At 42.3% G+C, this 6,727-nt stretch overlaps 1 non-coding gene across 1 annotated transcript; it reads right to left on the bottom strand.

The window, feature by feature from the left end:
* Window positions 1-5,043: 5,043 nt before the first annotated feature.
* LOC122150498 lies at window positions 5,044-5,150 on the bottom strand. The gene has a single exon (XR_006163699.1). It is a non-coding gene; the product is annotated as a U6 spliceosomal RNA (small nuclear RNA).
* Window positions 5,151-6,727: the final 1,577 nt, after the last annotated feature.

Raw genomic sequence — 6,727 nt, 5'->3', positions numbered from 1 at the left:
TCAATGAAGGGTGTCTTAGTTCTCTAGTGCTGCTATAACAGAAATACCACAAATGGGTGGTGTGGTAGTTAAGGTTATATGTCAACTTGGCTGGGCCTAGTTTTGAGTGGCTGGGCAGGTGGTGGTAGTTCTTCCCCATGATGAGGCTGGCAATCAACTCCACGGTGGAATCTGCTGTGAGCAGCTGAGTAGCTGCTTTAGGGATGTGGTCTGCTTCCCTTTTATAAGAAGCTTTGGAACAGTCTACAGCTTTTTGGCATGCTTGGACCCTGAGTGTAGCTGAGTCTTCACTCAGCAGCCTGCCATGCTCCGCTGATCTTGGGATTCTTAATGGACTTGAATCAATAGCCTGCCATGTGGTTTGGTAATATTGGGATTGTGCTTTTCATTTGCTGACCTTGAGTTTGTCAGCCTCAGGAGCCAGCAGCTGCCGGAGTGAAGAGATGCCTCTAGTTTCAGTGGGTCGGGAGCAAGAGGTGGAGCTGAAGCCCTAGGTCCAGGGGCTTTCACCCAGCCCTTAGAACCTGACAGTTTGAACTCAGACTTCTAGTCTCCAAAACTGTAAGAGAATAAACTCCTGTTTGTTAAAGCCATCCCATTTGTGGTCTGTTTCTGTCAGAGCGGCACAAAGTAACCAAAACAGGTGGCTTTAACAAAACAAATTTATTCTCATACAGTTTGTTGTTGTTGTTGTTATGTGCCGTCGAGTAGGACCTGAGTCATAGCGATCCCTCCTTGGGTTTCCGAGGTGGTATCACTACAGAAGTAGGTTGCCCAACCTTCCTTCCGAGGAGTGGCTGGTGGGTTTGAACCGCCAACCTTCTGGTTAGCAGTCAGATGGTTTAGTCACTGTGCTACGAGAGCTCCTTTAACTACCACAAGGGATATTTAATTAGAAGAATGAAACTACTCAACCATCATTTTAAGAATACTCTTACCTCTTGGTGGAGGGAGAGGGTATGAACAGAACGAACTGCTAAGAGTCTGACTCAGTACTCCAAGTGAGAGAGAATGTTGTAAGGATCTTACTAGCTGACATTTATGGAACTATTTGCTTGGTGCCAATGCTGTGCACTCAACATACCCATTCTCTTGGTTAATCCTCACAACAATCCCATGTAGCAGGTCTGCTGTTGAGTTGGAATTGACTCAATTCCAAAGGATTTCTTTTCTTGGTATATAGGTGAAAGAACAGAGAAGTTAAGCTGACAGTAGGTGGCAGAGCCAGATTTAGATCCAAGTCTGTGCTTGTTACCACACCACTAGCCTTCCAAGGGTAACAGATGCTCCCAAGTGTCCCTGCCTATCTCCCATCAGGCCTACTCATGCCTACAACAAGGACAAGCAAATATTCACAAAGGGATCTCTAACCTCTGCAGGGATGAGCCTACAGTTGGAGTACAATTTCCCTGGCTCTTTCTCCCCTTGGGTAGGTCAGCTCTAAGATTTGTATCCACCAGTGGTTAGCAGCAGCACTGATGTGAAGTTCGCCACAACTGTACCCTCTTTGTTAATGTACCCTGCATTGCCTTTCTTTCCTTTTCTGACTCATTTTCCACACTCCCAACCTGGCTTCCTACTAAACCCACCACTTACACTCTTGTCTCACAGTGTGCTTCTGAAGGAACCCAAACTAAGGCACCAAGGAAATCACCAATATTTGCTCATCTCTAAGGAAACACAAAGGTTCCAAAGTGATGCAAATAGTTTATGCTTGACTGCTAACCTAAAGCTTGGTGGTTCAAATCCATGCACCCACTGTGTGGTAAAAAGAAGGTCTGGCAAGCTGCTTCTATAAAGATTACAGGCTAGGAAACTCTATGGAGCATTCTTCTCTTTAACACATGGGTCTCCATGAGTCAGGGGCCAACTTGACAACAACTAACAACAACAAAACACTTAGGTTTTAAAAGGGTACTTTTGCATTTCATTATTCAGAATATCTCTTCATACAAAGCATCCCATGGAATGCTCAGTAAGTCATCTGAGAGACTACTTGATTTATACCATTTCTATTGGTTCCACCATTTCTTCGGATTTACCATCCAGTTGCCAAAGCTATGTAGAAAATTATCATATATAAATGCTGAGATCTCTATCTTTGAAAAGGATGCATTTCATAATGCCATAATACAATTCTGACACAGTTTTCCTAAAAACTGCTAAGAAATGCCATGTTGAAGAGCATAAATTCGGAATCAGCTTTGGATAGATGCAGGCAAAGGATTGTTAATTATTTACGTGCATGTGAGCTTTAACGATATTTATAATTCATAAACACTCTGGTCATTTTCAAGTGCATAATTTAATTGAAATGAATTAGAGTTACAGATCATCTGGTGTCAACAAGTCCTGGGCTGACTGATCCCTGGGGAGGCAGGGAATATGGGAAGGTGGAAACACAGGAAGCTGTGGGACACGGGTTTGTCTGCTGACATGATAGCTGCTTTCATTAGCAGGGCATGGCCACCAAAGCATCTACAAACACAGTGGAATGATGGGAAGAGAAAAGTGGAGGATTCTCCCAGAACACAACAGGCTCTTTTTAACCCTTGGATATGTAGTGGAATTCTCAATTTGATCTCACATTACTACTTATTAGTGTCGATCACTGGGTATGTTGATTCCACCTTTTGGGCACATGATGGAATTGTAATTCCTGGTCCTCCTTGGGGTTGGTTGGGGACATGTCAAGGTCAAACTTTTAATTGTTGATTTGAGACTCTCTTAGAGCTCTTTTTTCTTTCTGCCACCATTCCAAATAGTGGGTGCTCTATCTTCCAGGTTCCAAGAGAAACTATGGGAGACATATAACACTGCAATGGACATGTAGCACAAGCAAAAAACAAACCTTTGTCATTTTAAGGCACTGAAATTTTGGAGGTTATATGTTATTGCAAAATAATATAGACTATCCTGAATGAAAGGAGCCTTGGTGGTACAATGGTTAAGCACTTGACTGTTAACTGAAAGGCTGGTGGTTCAAACTCCCCAGTGGCTCTGCAGGAGAAAAGAACTGATGAACTGCTTCTGTAAAGATGAAAGCCTAGGAAACACTATGGGGGCAGTTCTACTCCATCCTACAGGGTCACTGCAACTACGGGCTCAAACAGCAATGATTCATTCTTTTGTACATGATGATGAAATGATACATTGTTTTGTAGATAGGGTTGCTATGAGTCAGAACTGTCCCAATGGCATTTAACAACAATAAAGGGTCACTGTGAGTTGCAATTGACTTGATGGCACACAACAACAACATCCTGAATGAATAAGGGCAGTGGTAGTTCAGTGGTAGAGGTCTTGCCTTCCGGGTGGGAGACCAGAGCTTGATTCCTAGCCAACATCCCTCACATGCAGCCACCACCTGTGTGTCGGTGGACAACTGTGTGTTGCTGTGATGCTAAACAAGTTGCAGCAGAGCTTCCAGAGTAAGAGGGCCTAGTATAAGGCCTGGAGATCTACTTCCAAGAACCAGCCAATAAAAACTCCATGGATCACAATAGCTGTGCCCACAACTGATCGTGGGGAAAGCACAAGATCAGGCAGTGTTTTGGTCCACTGTGCATGAAGTCACCATGAGTCTAGGGCAATGAGGCAGCAGCTACCAACAAAAACAACCACCACAATGACCATCTTGATTTATGCACACACTGTGGAGATGCTGGCTGGGGAGGGAGCCTGCTGTCCAGTGCCCTCCTCCTCTGGAAGCTTCCTAACCTCCAGACAGAGGTCCCTCCTGTCTGCAAGTAAACTGTCTCATCTACCCCCATTCCATGTTGTCTTCTGGGAGCACTTTAGTAAATTCTGTCTTACTCTTGCTGTTTTCAAAATGGCCAGTTCCAAGGCAGAATCTTGCAAATCAAGCTGAAAACCACATCAAGTTTTAATGACCAGTTTTCATGAAATATTTAAAATTGTTCACAGAAAATTCAACCTCACCTAATCCAGAATTTGATTTACTCATATGACTGCTGCCTTAGTTACCCCCTCCCACCCAAAAAAAGAAAACTGAAATCATGAAACATTGCTGAACAGTTATTCAATAATATCTAGTCCCTAATGGCAAATTCATTTTCGTTTAATAACAAGTTATTGTGAAGTATAATGAAAAATAGAGTAGCATGCAAAATAAGCAGGCCTCTGTTTTCATTGATATGGTGCCAGTTTCTTGGGTACAGCATTAAAATACTATCCATCTTCATAAAGTGCTCTTTGGAAGGCATTATTAAACAGCGGGAAGGAATGGCAGATGACAGCTTCATTAGTCATTACTAGGTAATCCTGGCCAATTTCTCCTGGGAATTATTAACACATTCTTAAACACCCCTTGGTTGATGGCATCCAAAAAAAGAAGAAGAGGAGATCAGTGTAAGCTCTTGGACATTATCCAACTCAGGCTATGCATGTCTTCAGGGCAAGGGGCTATCATTCTCCCTCAGAGCTCTTCTGGATGTGTCTGGGAAATGGGACCTGTTAAGCCTGTATGGACCAAGACCTGAAAACTCTTAGTTACTTCTGCATACCCAACAGAGAGAAAAAAATCTGAATGGTATAAGTCTGTAGACAAACTTAGGCTGTCTCCCCAATAGCCCACTATGTTTCTACTCCTAAATAGATATTTAATAAATGGATGAATTAGCCCCAAATTCATTCTTGTCTTTGGCTACAAAATGGTGGCTCCAAGAGGATGTCTTTGGAGTAAGTGCACAATAAATGCATTAGAAATTGACATTCATCTGTAAATTCCTACAACCAGGGATACCAAGTTTGTTAAAGATTGATCACATTCCCCCGCTTGGCTCCTTAGTCTGGGAGGTTTTAAGCACAAGGTGGCTGCTGTCATTCAAGGTCCCCTAGAGTTTCTGGGAACTTCTTTGATGACACTGCCTCTTCAGTTTCTTGATGATTCTGCAGGATGGGGTTTTGAAGAGGGCTGGTAGGGGAATGGTTTATTCTATTGGTCAGTAGAGGGTTTTTTTTTTTTTTTTTTTTTTTTTTTTTTTGTGATTTGGGTGAAAGTTTACAGAGCAAAAAAAAAAAAAAAATATGGAACGCTTCACAAATTTATGGGTCATTTTTGGGCAGGGGCCACACTAATCTTCTCTCTATCATTCCACTTTTAGTATATGTGCTGCCAAAGTGTTCACAGGAAGCTCAATCTCACCTAATCCAGAATTTGATTTACTCATATGACTGCTGCCCTAGTTACCCCCTCCCACCCCAAAAAAGAAAATTGAAATCAACGGAGTTTTAACTGTGGGTCAAAACTGCAGGTTAATGGTGTTTTTGAAGTTCTCTGGTTACCTTCATGGTACAGCAAAAGGGCTTTGGGATTGGAGTGAGACTTGAGCTCAAGTCTTTGCTCTGCCACTTATTAGCTGTAGGACTGTGGGCAAGTTAATTAACCCTTCTCAGCCTTAGTTTTCTTGTCTGCAAGATGGTATAATGATATAGACTTCAAAGGGTTTTATGAGGGTTAATTTTTTAAATTCATATAATTTGGTAAAGCACTTGGCAGAGTGCCTCAATAAACATTTCTCACTTTATATTTATACGTATGGGTAAGTTATTTCCTGTTTAAAAAAGAAAAGCAACAATCATATTTCTAGAAGGGAAAAATCAGTACAAGTTATTCATATTACCCTACCCACCACTCCCAACTAAATCATAAGATTTCCTCTGCTTTGGAGAAACCCACAGCCTAGAGGGAGCTTCCCATGCTTGGACCTCAGTTCCTTATGGAGCATGTTAGAAATCTGCTTGCCAGTGTTCCACTTTGGGAAAAAGGGTGATTTTGACTCATCTCAATGTTCTAGTTAACTGGTTGAGGGCAAGCACTATTTGTACTATTGTACATCCTCTACCCTAAAGCTGGATTTAGAGAAAGTTATCCAGGACTTCAGAGGCTCTGGAGATACTAAGCCACTCTCAGTCTGTGTTCAGCTCCTTGAAGTCCAGGCAGGCTCCACCCTGAAGGTGGTAGCAGGATGGATGGGTTATGTCAAGAGACAGATTATTGGCTTATATCATAGCTGACGAAGAGTCAAACTACCTGTTAGAAAGTCTAGAGGACTAGAATTAACCTTGGATCATTGGGAACCACTTGAATTTTAGGGTGCTTAACTAGGATATAGTGGCTGAGGCACTTGACTGCTAACCAGAAGGCTGGTGTTCAAATCCACCAGCCACTCCTTGGAAGGAAGATGGGGCAATCTACTTCCGTAGTGATACTGCCTCGGAAACCCAAGGAGGGGTCGCTATGAGTCTGGGCCGACTCCACGGCACATAACAACAACAACAACAACAACAACTATGATATAAGGAGCTCTGGTGGTGCAGTGCCTAAGGCATTTGATTGCTAACCAGAAGGCTGGTGGTTCAAACCCACCAGCTGCTCTGCACAAGGAAGATGAGGCAATCTACATCAGTAAAGATTTACTGCCTTGGAAACCCAATGGGGGTTGCTATGAGTTGGATTCAACTTTATGGAAGTGGGTCTGGGTTTTCTAGTTTAAGTATGATAAAGTCAGAAACATTTTCAGATTTTCAGAAAATCAGAAAAATGTCATCAGAAAGAAATTGTTTCCTTTTTTGTTTTTCTCTTGGTCTATCTTCTCTCCCAATCTGCATAAGGATGAGAGAAGACTTGTCTTTTTAAATCAAACCTTTACATCCCTGGAAATGCCAAAAACAATAAGTTCATAAGTGATCTAATGATACAGAG

Source organism: Orycteropus afer, unplaced genomic scaffold (assembly GCF_000298275.1).
Source record: "Orycteropus afer afer isolate SDZICR_OR568_19922 unplaced genomic scaffold, OryAfe1.0 scaffold00153, whole genome shotgun sequence".
In the NCBI taxonomy this organism is placed as follows: Eukaryota; Metazoa; Chordata; class Mammalia; order Tubulidentata; family Orycteropodidae; genus Orycteropus; species Orycteropus afer.
Note: the sequence above shows the minus strand (reverse complement) of the source record. Positions and strands in the feature narration are given on the sequence as shown.